This window comes from Podarcis bocagei, assembly GCF_964188305.1.
Source record: "Podarcis bocagei genome assembly, chromosome: 15".
Lineage (NCBI taxonomy): Eukaryota > Metazoa > Chordata > Lepidosauria > Squamata > Lacertidae > Podarcis > Podarcis bocagei.
This window is the reverse complement of record NC_138141.1, coordinates 24,978,166-24,990,900: the sequence shown is the minus strand read 5'-3', so window position 1 is coordinate 24,990,900 and position 12,735 is coordinate 24,978,166. Positions and strand designations below refer to the sequence as shown.

At 45.9% G+C, this 12,735-nt stretch overlaps 1 long non-coding RNA gene across 1 annotated transcript; it reads left to right on the top strand.

Annotated features, from left to right (window-relative positions):
- Positions 1-1,920: 1,920 nt before the first annotated feature.
- On the top strand, positions 1,921-6,261 carry LOC308574705. The gene is made up of 3 exons (XR_014002556.1): positions 1,921-2,187; positions 2,796-2,880; positions 5,865-6,261. It is a non-coding gene; the product is annotated as an uncharacterized lncRNA (long non-coding RNA).
- The last annotated feature ends 6,474 nt before the right edge of the window (positions 6,262-12,735 follow it).

Genomic DNA, 12,735 nt, shown 5'->3' with positions numbered 1-12,735 from the left:
TGTATACTGCTCTTCATCCATAAAAACACAAAACACATGATAAAAACAAGAACAAAAAAAATATGGACCAGTAAATCTCTTTTTGCACTCACACTTGTTAAGAGTCATAACTGATTATCCAGCTATGTGAAATAACACGTTACATAACTTGTTAGCGTTTTAGTTTTAATTGCAACTGAAATGTTGCCATTTCAAATCCATGGGTCAAACATGTCCTGTTTTTCCAGGAAACATCCTCTTTTTCATGAGTATGTGAAATGAGAGTCGTCATAGCAATCCGTAGTTAAAAGTAGAAGTTGCCAAGAAGTTGTCCTCTTTTTTGCGCTTCGAAATATGGCAACCGTGTCATAACGCCACCACCCTAGGTGGGGATCAGGGGATGATTTTATCCCTCCTGATATTCCACTGAAGAATCATAAATTAGTAGTTCATGTTCTGGTGAAATTGTTCATGCACACGGATGCCAACTGTCATTTTAAATTTTCTTGAGAAGTAAGTCATCTTCGTGATTGTCTTATGTTTTTATATTGTCATATATCACCCTGATATTTCATGAGAGGCAACTGGCCAGTCTCTGTGAGAACAGGATGCTGGACCAGATGGGCCATTGGCCTGATCCACCAGGCTCCTCTTATGTTCAGCTGTATTTCCTGATGTTTCCATCTGCTAATGCCCTGGTGCCAGACTTTAAAGAAATAACAGCAACCCAGCTTACTTCCTACTTCTACCCCATGGAGAGACCATATTTTTGGCAGTGACGTGTGGTGACATTTTTCATAGGGGAACAGTTAGGGAGATTGGGGGTGGGGGACTGAAGTTGTACATGTGAGCATCGTGCTTCCTCTCTAAGCCAGACAGAAGCTTCCCAGACTTTGGGAAGGTGGTGTCAAGGCTCTAACAGGATGCTGGCACCCTCTTGCCTCCTTCTCAAAGCTGGACAGACTTTGGGAAGGTGGTGGGAGGTCTCTGGAACCCATCAGAGCACACACTTCCCTCCCTAAGATGGGCAGAAGCTTCCTGGGTTTGAGGAGAAGGCACTAAGGCAGCAGTTCTCAACCTGTGGGTCCCCAGATGTTGTTGGACTACAACTCCCATCATCCCTGAGCTCTGGCCTTGCTGGCTAGGGGTGATGGGACTTGTAGTTCAACAACATCTGGGGACCCACAGGTTGAGAAAGGCTGCACTAGGGGAACATTTAGGGTAGTAGCCTAGTCCTTCTAATCCACTGACTTCATGACACTGATTTTGGAGTATCCAGGCTGTATAGAGCTTTATAGACTAGAACCACAACCTTGAACCTGGTAGCTAACTGGCAGCCACAGTGCTGCAGCCCAAATCTTGACCTTCTGAGGTCACGCTCAGCCTTATCAAGCCTGGCAGAAACCCATCTGTCCCTCCATGGAAACTACAGCTCCGTGGGGTGTATGTGTTTCTAGAAGACATCACCCACCCACCTACCTACTCCAGAACAGATGGACTTGCTACTATGGGGCTGCCCATCATTCCAAAAAAATAGCCATGAAAGTGTGTGTTAAATGAGAGCTTTATCTTGGTGCTTTGTTTCTGCTGGATAGCAGGCATGGTGTGCAGGTTGGGTCATGTGTAGTTCCTTGGCTGGAAGCCCTTCTGTTTTGCTTCATCTGGCTCGTTGGCTCAGGAGCTGTTCCAGCAATTGTTGTAGGCAACCCACATGCTGTGCATTGAAACTGGAGATAAACATAGCAGGGTGGAAGACTTTAACACTGTGAACCATTGGCTAGAACCTGGTGGAGCCGAGAAGGTGAGACCATGTGATCCTCCTGGAAACCAATGGTTGTCTGTCTCAGTATATGGCAAATTCATTCTCTCTCTCTCTCTCTGGAACAACAGTCTCAGAATAAAACTAGGTGCCCAGAGTACTATATAAACATGGGCACTGGTTTTCTTACTGACACAGAAACCTGTATGATGAAGTTATTAGTTATGGATTGCGTCACTGTGGCATTCCCAGTGCAGGTGCCAATTGTTAGCTCCAGGAATCAGGCTCATGAATTCATCCTCCGCAGAGTGGCAGAACAGAGCCAGAAGGAGGTCAGATCCTTCAGAGAATTCCTAAGTGCTTCCTGTAAACCAGGGTGGGGAACCTGCAGCCCTCCAAGTGTTGTTGGACACCAATTCCCATCAGCCCCATCCAGCAAGATGGGAAGGGTGAGCTTGGTTCCTGGAACTCACGATTTGCATCTACAGTGGTGATGGTGTAGGGATGTGATCCACAGCTGATGTAAACATGCTGAAGATGGCTAGCAATCACCGGTGCATGGATGAGCACGGAGGTCTGATCCAGAACTTCAAGGCAGATTTCTCCAGGGAAAGTGACTGGGTACATTTAAATAATAAATCAGTCCTTCATTTAAAGGCAGAGCCTCAGCCTTGATCTTCCAGCATGAGATTTCAAAATGTTCTCTGACCTTATAATGGGGTCAGGCTTTGCGCTTAGGATTTCCCCTTGCGTTATGCTCATCCACCCTCCTATCCTTGGAAGATGCTTTGTCTGGTCATTTCCTCACTCCACCCAGCATTGTTTGCCTTCCCACCTCGTGCCTTGTGTATTGATTGGAATACTGTTTGACCAGTGCCATGTCCTAATAGTCAGTTTTATAAGGTGACATAAGAATCATGTGTGTGTGTGCACGCGCGCAGTATATAATCATTGGATTATACTCTTTGAAAGATTCAGATTATCATGGATTAAATCCTGGCTCGCTGAAGTTGAGAGAATGTCTATAGACATTGTTCTGTGTTCCTCTTCCATGAAGGTAATCCCTCTCCAAAGCTAGACGTCTCCTGGAAGCACTGCAAGGATTTCCTGTGGGTGGCTGGTCTTCGCAGGCAATGGACAGGGTAAAAAAGCTGCAATGTTTTGCTAAGTTTATTGTTTTGTTTGTTTGTTTTGCTTGATCTATCTATCTATCTGAATTACATCCTACCTTTTCCTCCAAGGAGCTCGAGCTGGCATACGTGGCTCTCCCTCCCCCAATTTAATCCCCACAACAACCCTGCAAAGTAGGTTAGGGTGAGAGGCGGTGGCTGGCCCAAGGTCGCTCAGTGAGCTTCATGGCTGAGTAAGGGCCAGAACCCTGGATTCCTAAGTCCTAGTCCCATGCTCTAACTCAGGGGTAGGCAACCTAAGGCCCGTGGGCCAGACGCGGCCCAATCGCCTTCTCAATCCAGCCCGCAGATGGTCCGGGAATCAGTGTGTTTTTAAATGAGTAAAATGTGTGCTTTTATTTAAAATGCATCTCTGAGTTATTTGTGGGACATAGGAATTCATTCATATTTTTTTTCAAAATATAGTCCGGCCCACTACATGGTCTGAGGGACAGTGGACCGACCCACGGCTGAAAAAGGTTGCTGACCCCTGCTCTAACTGCTACACCACACCAGCTCAAATGTAGTTGTTGTATTCATTTGAATGACTGTGGTATATACAGTGGTATCTCGGGTTAAGTACAGTGGTACCTCACAAGACGAATGCCTCGCAAGACGAAAAACGCGCAAGACGAAAGAGTTTTCCATTTTTTGAGTCGTTCCCTATGGGCTTGCTTCGCAAGACGAAACGTCTTGCGAGTTCTTGTGAGTTTGTTTCCTTTTTCTTAAAGCCGCTAAGCCGTTAAAAGCTGCTAAGCCGCTAAGCCATTAATAGCCGCTAAGTCGCTAAGCCGTTAATAGCCGCTAAGCTGCTAAGCCGCTAATAGCCGTGCTTCGCAAGACGAAAAAACCGCAAGACGAAGAGACTCGCGGAACGGATTAATTTCGTCTTGTGAGGCACCACTGTACTTAATTCGTTCCGGAGGTCCATACTTAACCTGAAACTGTTCTTAACCTGAAGCACCACTTTAGCTAATAGGGCCTCCTGCTGCTGCTGCGCTGGCGGAGCACGATTTCTGTTCTCATCCTGAAGCAAAGTTCTTAACCTGAGGTACTATTTCTGGGTTAGCGGAGTCTGTAACCTGAAGCATATGTAACCCGAGGTACAATTGTACATGCATTCCCCCATCATTTTCAAACATGGCATGGGAATACAGGAAGTATTAGCTTTTATACCAAGTCAGATCAATTGGTCCATCTAACTCAGAACTGTCTACCCTGACTGCCAGAGGCTCTCTATTGTTTCCTGGGGGAGATTTCTCCCAGCCCTACCTAGAGATGCCATTGGAGATAAGACTTGGGACCAGATCCCACCTGCAAAGCAGATGGTCTGCCACTGAGCCTTGGTCTTTCCCGTGTGCACCTTCAGAATGGGGCCAGGCTGAGCCTACCCATCATAGTCATCTTCGGGCCTCGGATCTGAGCTCCATCATTTTTCAGCTATCCCCTTCTTCCCACAGCTGGAGAAGCCAGTCCCTCCTAGGGATGTAAGGAGGCATCACTTTCCATTCTGCCCCACATGAGCTGCATGCAGCGAGGTTTCCGTTCCGCTGCAGTTCTCCTTTTGCCAAAACCACGTCGTTCGTCTCTCTGTCAACTGTGGTGGAAATTACCCCTCTTGCGTGATTACATAAATTATGTAAGTTATATTGCTGTTACATTGTTCCACCCCACTCATTTCAGTTCAAAGGAAATGCTATTCAAATGGCAGGGTGGGTGGATGTGACAGATTGTGCACTGCTTGCAGACTGAAAGCAGCAGCAGCAAATACAGATCATATTTGCTGGACTGATTTCCATTCTGGACATGGGGACAAATACAGTAAGTGAACAATAGCAATTTCCACTTCCGTTTTCATTAGAATTCTCTGACATTCCTCGTCCCCGCCCCCCACAAGAAATGTACTGTTATTATGCACCATCCCGAGGTCAAGGGTCTACCCAGGAAACAAAAGCAAATGCAACCCTTGCACATCACAACCAGGAAATAAAATTAATATACCAGGTCAGGAAAACCAAGCCAGAAGCTCAAATTAAACTAATTAGCTTCATTGATGCACAGGAAACTCAGGTGGTGCTAGAGGGGGTTGGACTAGATGACCCTTGGGGTCCCTTCCAACTTGACAATTTTGTGATTGTATGATTCTCATATTACCAGTTGAGCCACATGACCTTGGGGCGATCAAATGCTGTGTTTTGTCTTATGCGTCTTTTTCATGGGAGTGCACACTATTTATTTATTTTGTACAGTATGAGATCCTGGCCTTGTGAAGACAGAAATCGATCCACTGCATGATCGCCAGATCCATCATCTGTTGAATGGGGGGGGGGGGAGGACCTGTGTTTGAATCCCAGCACTGAGCGGAAGAGAGGTTTAAACTTCTTAGCTCTCTGCTAGGATGAAGGTCAGGGTGGAGGAGGTGAGAGAGAATGTTCCTGTATGTATGTGTATGTTGTAACTCAGTGGTTGAGCATTTGAGCTACATGGAGAAGGTCCCAGATTCAGTCCTTGGATCTCATGGTAGGGCTAGGAATGTAAAGCTAATGCCAGTCTGTGTTGACAGCCTTGAGCAAGATAGGCCAGTAGCCTGACTCAGCTTCTTATGTTCCTGTGTGTGGGTTTGTGCTTGCTATACGTTTGGTGAGTGTCTGTGCGTGGTGTGTAAGAGTATGTGCATGATCTGTAGCCCTCAGAGAGTTGCCTAACCTTAAACATGGCTGGCAAAGGTTAGTCATCCCTGATTTAAATGTTATCTTTCTATAGCATTTCCCAGTTAGATTATCAAATGATGGTCTTGGCTTTTGTTTTGTTTTTAATGAACTTCCAGAATGTCCCTTTCCAGTGCGAATGCACTCCGAAATGAAAGTTTTGGTCCTATGTACGTAAGAAACTGATTAGTATGACAGGCTATGATATTGAATTTACTGCAGAATTATTTTTGCTTCCTCTGTTTACAGGACATTAAAAAGGATATCAGTTCGAAGGAAGTGATTTCACAGTTGCTATTCTGGCCAAGCAAGCCATCACTTGGCAGTGGAAAAATCTGGATAGCCTAAACTTAACAGCATGGTACAGAATGATTTGGACAGCAAAAGCAGAAGAAATGGTACAGAAAATCTGAGTTGTGCAAGGAAAAAAGAACCCACAATCATTTCATACTGCCTGGCAAAACTTTATTACATATGCACTCAACAAAGACTTACAGAACCAGAGAGCACTGGCAGTTATAGATATTTGGCAATGTATGTAGCATGAATTCTGGAACTTTTTATTCTTTGAGGAAGTCTCAGTGTTCCCTGTATATTGCATTGCTCTTGTCATTTATTTCTCCCTCCTTTTTATGTTTTATATTGTATTGTTTTGTAGAAATAAACTTGACTTTTTAAATGAGTTTGCAGAATGTCAAAAACCCTCGCGCACTTCTAAGGCTCCACACAAATGCGGCTGATTCAACTTCCATGACTGTAACTCAACAAACCTGTTTTTCTTCTCCCTTTTCTTTTTCTTTTTTTCCAAGTTTTTCTTTTTTAATTTTTGTTTGATGAGAAAGCCCTGGCTCGATTGAAACAAACAAGGAGCGTGATGTCACCCCACAGGCAAAAGCCTGGGAAAAAAGTCAGAATATGTGAGAGACACCACCCCATTCCCTGACAATCCATTTCTATATTGCCATGGACTACAGCACTCATTTCAAGTGCTGTATGTATTTCTTACTGAGCCTATATTGCCTGCAGCTCATTTAGGTTCACCCATCAGGAAGCAGACAAGGACAATTTCTTAAGCCCAAAATAACCAAGTCAACCTCCTACGGTCAACAAGACTATTAGTCAGCTCTTAATTTGTTTGGGTCTGATATGTAGGTCACTCGGGAGGGAGGTGAAGGCTGTGCACATCCTTGAACAATCTGATGGGGCAACAAATGCCATGGGACTGTCTAAGGGAATTTCTGAAGTGGGCAAGGATGGAGGTTTGCATCTTTGTTACCATTGTCATGTCCATGCAGCCAAGCATTGTGTGTGTTTCAGGAAGGGAAGGGAGAGTGTGAATGCATGCTGCTTTCTTATCACAATAGCATGACTAGTTGGCCTATATTTAAAGTTCTTTGGTGTCAGCATGTTCATAAATAGCAAATGCCAGCCTCCATAAATCTATACATGAGGGGAAAGGATGGATGAGGCATGCCCTCCTTTGAACAGACCCAGAACAACGCCAGGTCACTGTAAAGCTACAAGGGGGATCCAACACTTCACGGGTGAAAATGAGGAGCCAATTGTAGACTGGGTGGGCATTTAAGGACCACTGCCTTGCCTTCCTTCACTGCACATTGCAAAAGGCTTGTCTTTGCTGCCTTGGAAGTGAAGTCTTTTACAGTCGTACCTTGGTTCTCGAACGGAATCTGTTCCAGAAGTCCGTTCGACTTACAGAAACATTCGAAAACCAAGGCGCAGCTTCCGATTGGCTGCAGGAGCTTCCTGCAGCCAATCGGAAGCCTCGGAAGCAGTGTGGGACATTCGGGTTACAAAGAATGTTCGCAAACTGGAACACTCACTTCTGGGTTTGCGGCGTCCAGGAGCCAAAACGTAAGTACAGTCGTACCTTATTCAACCAATAAGGTACGACTGTACTTCACAAGACCTTGTCCTTCCACAGCTTCAGTCAGTTAGTAAACTGACCATAGCATTTAAAACAAAACAAAAAAACCTCCATAAGAATGTATAATAGAATTAATGCCTGCAGCATTAGTCCTTGGCATATTTTTGAAAGTAAACCTAGGGTTATAACCCTCAGAAAATCACAAGGTGTCACATTTCTTGCAGCCCAAGATGGGTAGCCAACACTGGAGTTCCCCTGAATTCAATGTACTGACTTCTCCCCATGAGGCAAATATAAACCTTTTAGCCAGGCTCTATGGAGTCAGGACTCTCCCCAGGCATATCCTTCCACCAATGCTGTCCACCCATCCACCTAGAGCAGTGGTGGCCAAACTGGGCCCTCCAGCTGTTTTGGGACTACAATTCCCATCATCCTGACCACTGGTCCTGTTAGCTAGGGGTGACGGGGGTTGTAGTCCAAAAACAGCTGGGGGGCCCCAGTTTGGCCACCACTGATGGCTCGCTCACAAGCTGCATGCTTCCACCCAACGCTAGCAGAAGCTCTGCCTGCTTCTGCTATTCTGGGACCCATCTGCAATACAGTGGTACCTTGGGTTACATACGCTTCAGGTTACATACACTTCAGGTTACAGACTCCACTAACTCAGAAATAGTGCTTCAGGTTAAGAACTTTGCTTCAGGATGAGAACAGAAATCGTGCTCCAGCAGCGTGGCAGCAGCAGGAGGCCCCAGTAGCTGAAGTGGTGCTTCAGGTTAAGAACAGTTTCAGGTTAAGAACGGACCTCCGGAACGAATTACCATAAGTACTTAACCCGAGGTACCACTGTACTGTTCCCATCCTGTCCCTTTCCCCTCTGGTGCTAATTGCAAAATCAGGAGAGGGAACTGATTGGGGAAGTGAGCATTCTCCACCTGAGAGAGGGATGTGAGCAGGAAAACAATATATCCCAATAATGATACATTCCTTGCCCTCTCCTCTTCCTCCACCTCTCGCCTCAAGTGGGTGGCCCACTTAGTGCCTGTTTTCCCATTCCAAGAGGGCTGCTGTGAGGCACGTGAAAGGCGCATGATCCAGCCTGCCGGCTGCAATCACCTAATTGCAAAGTGCTGGGAAGCTGATCAGGGGAGCTGTGTGTGCCGGCTTACCATTCTTGCCCCTCCCTAGAGAGATCTTCACCCTGGAAAAAAGAAAAGGAGGTCACACGTGAGGCAAGAACTTGATCGCTGCAGGGCTGGGCTTGGAACATTGCATTCGGGGCTGCTGCTGCTGCTGCAATCGGAAATGCCAGCTGAAACCAGGCCCAGATTGGCCTCCTTTCGGCAGGAAAAAGCATTCCTCTTTTCCAAGCCTCCCTTTCCTGTGCCAAGGCTAATAGTGGGATCTGCTGCTAGTGGGACAAAGGGGAGCAGCTGATCTCCCTTCCTGCTTTGCAGTGTCCCGGCCATCCTGGCCTTATTCTCAGCACAGCCTACACTTTCCTCCCAGGCTTCCAGGCTGCTGCTGCTCCTTGAACTGTGAATCAGGGTGGTGGAGGTGCAGAGGAAGACAGGCCCAGGGAGTTTCAGCAAAGGGAGTTTCAGCAACACTCACCTGGCATGCTGCATTTGCCAGCATCCTCCCTGCAGGACAACCCTCGAGGTGCAGGTGCCCTGACCTCCTCCTTTGCATCTGGTTGCCTCCAGATGGGATGAACAAAGCAGGAGTCCATCACCCAGGCACCAGCCAAAAAGAGATGCTCACTACTGGACCACTGATTTGGGTTGGACTAGATCAGTGTTTCCCAACCTTTTTTGGGCAAAGGCACACTTGTTTGATGAAAAAAATCTTGAGGCACACCACCATTACAGCCCTGTGACGTCAGCACGCAGCGTCACGCCGGGAGGGACACACGAAAGTGTAAGTTTCAATTTTTTCCCCTCCCCCTTGCCGGGGAACCTCCAAGCTGTGGGGGTGGGAGGAGGCAGCAAAGCGAGGCAGGAAGGAGAGCGCGGCTTGGCTGGGAGAGCTTTGGCAGGGGCAGGGAATGAGAGCCGCGAGGCGGGTGCTGCGGACGGAGGCGCTGCCCGCCAAGCTCACAGGCAGCCAGGCAGGCAGACGGCGAGAGCCCCGCGCTGGGCGGCCTCTCCTCGCCGCCCCGCCTCTCGCCGCCCGATTCGCCCGCCTCCCTCCAGGCAACATCTCGCGGCACACCAGGCAACATCTCGCGGCACACTAGTGTGCCGCGGAACAGTGGTTGGGAAACACTGGACTAGATGACCCTTGGGTCCCTTGTAAGGCTACGTTTCTATTACATAATAATAATAATAATAATAATAATAATAATAATAATAATAATAAATTTATTTATACCCTGCCCTCCCCGGACAGAGCCAGGCTCAGGGTGGCTAACACCAATAAAATTACAATAAAACATAATGGGGGGGCAAACAAACAGACAGACAAAAAAACCCCAGTTTATTAAAATACAGGTTAAAATACAATTTAAAATGCAGCCTCATTTGAATAGTAGTCCATAAATCAAAACCACAAGGCGAGGGAAACATAAGGGCCAGTCTGAGTCCAAACCAAAGACCAGGTGGAACAGCTCTGTCTTGCAGGCCCTGCGGAAAGACGTCAAGTCCCGCAGGGCCCTGGTCTCTTGTGACAGAGTGTTCCACCAAGTCGGGGCCAGTACTGAAAAAGCCCTGGCCCTAGTTGAGACCATCTAACCACCTTGTGGCTTGGGACCTCCAAAGTGTTGTTATTTGTGGACCTTAAGGTCCTCCGTGGGGCATACCAAGAGTGGCGGTCCCTTAGGTACGAGGGTCCTAGTGTGTGGTGCAATTCTATGAAAAGCAATTCAGTGATTGCTTCTACTGGCTCAGCCCCCTGCTTTTGAAGGGGAGGTGCATATTTTCAGCACCCATCTTATTTCTGTGATTGTAGGTACTCATCTTACAAACCATATTTTGATCAGATTGTGTATCAGTTAATTCTACTGGATACAAGGGCTTTTCTCCTAGTTTTGCAGCCGTACGCTGCAAAAAAAAATACGATCTTACCCGCTGAATTGAAGGTTGGTTAAGCAAAATCTTTTCTCAGATTTTCTGCTTTTCTGATAAAGAACCAATTGAGCATATTCACTGATTTTTGGATTTTTACATGGAACAATAAGAAACCAATTGATACACGCTATGATCAAAATGCGGATCAAGCAAAAAAGTGTGGCTGAGCCCTCAGTTGTTTTAATAATTTTTCTTAATGTTGCATTTTAAATCATTGTAACCTGCCCTGGGACCTTGGAGTAAAGGGTGGGTAAAAAAACAACAACAGCAACAGCCAAACTGTCCTCACTTTCCAAAATACAGAAAATATATGAATATATAATAACTAATACAAGTTCTCTATTTATTTATTTGTTTGTTTGTTTGTTTGTTTAATTTATACACTGCCCCATACCTGGGGGTCCCAGGGCAGCCCATAGAACAAAAATCCAGATATAAGACCACATAATAAAAATAAAAACAACTCAATAGCCCCCCCCCAAAAAAAACCCCCACATTTTAAAAGGGCATAGGATGTACCAAAGACCTGGCTGAAAAGGAACATTTTTGCCTGGCGCCTAAAGGTGTATAATGAAGGTGCCAGGCAAACTTCCCTGAGGAGAGCATTCCACAGATGGGGAGCCACTGCAGAGAAGGCCCATTCTCATCTTGCCACCCTTCGGACCTCTCAAGGAGGGGGCACATGAAGGAGGGCCTCAGAAGGTGATCTCAATGCTTGTTCGTTCCTCCCGTGAATTTTTTTAGGTTTCCTAATCATTCTCCTTCCTCGATTATGTGTTTAGCAAGAGGGGAAAGACCTGTGTAGGAATATTGTTTGAGCATCTGGCAATGAATGAATTACAGGAAGCCAATGCCACTTAAAGGAGCAGGTACTGACAGGCAGACATGCCCGTGCCTTGATCCCATTAGACTGATAGCTTGCCTTGCACCTTATGTAAGGCCACGGCTGTGCCTCAGCAAACAATGTCCTTCATGGGAGCATTGCAACTGACTGCTTTGTGTCATCCCCACATTTTCTGGTCTTTCTTTCTCTCGACACTGAATAAAATGTGTTCCATCTATTTAAGAGTTTTCGCTGAGGTGCATCAGGCAAAGCCCTTCAAGATTATATTAGTTCTGATAGTTAGCCCAGCATCATTGATCTGCTCAAGTTAGCCACTGCAGTGCCAGCTGTAAAACAGACCAGGAAAGCACCACCCAGGTTTGGTCAAAAGTAGGACCAATTTTAATGGTTGCCATTCAAGGAAAACATCTTCAGAATTTCAAGATAAGTCAAGAGCATGGAGTGAAATTTCCCAGGGGAATTCTTTTTTCTTTTTTTAAAATAATTAATATTGAGTTTTGCTTTACATACATACACAGATAAATTCCATCCAAAATTCAAACTAAAACTAAGAATTAAAAATGCATAATAACTAAATATCTTTCCCTCCACCAATAACCCATGATTATTATTCTGAATTATCAGACCTAAGCACTCTAGCCTTTTGTGTTGACTTCTGTCCACCACCTCAATTTGAGTTATTCTTTCCTTAACTGCCTTCTTTAGATGTTTCTCATTTCTTTATATTAACTTATTCAATTATAATAACTGTTTTGTCATTTGCAAAAGTTAATCAAAGCATAGTAAGGGTTTTACTGCAACAAGGGAATTCCATGTAACCTTGATTCATTGCTGTAGCTTAGAGGTGGGGAAATTCCCCTCTGTGGGCCAATTGCAGCTCTCCAGGGCCCCTATAGCTGACCCTCAGAAGTCTTCCTAGGTCATGCCCCCTCACTAGATCTGCTGAAATGTGTCTAAGCAGTTAAACGGCCTAATGTTTACTTGGATGGAGGTGTGTAAACAGAAGCATACAGAGGAAATTCACATGCAGCGAGCACTCCAATTGGAGAGCAGCCTTTACCAAAGGTGTCATGGGCTTTGAAGACGCTCAAACTCAGGACATGCTAAGAGGAAGGCACGCTCAGCAAACCCTCACAATGATCAACTCCCACCTGGAAACCTATGTCCCCAATGTGGAAGGACGTGTGGATCCAGGATTGGCCTTCACAGTCACTTATGTACTCACTAAGACTATGTTTATGGAAGACAATCTTACTTGGCTAAGAATGAGAAGGAGGAGGAGGAGGGGGAAATTCACACCCATTAGGTAAAGGTAAAGGGACCCCT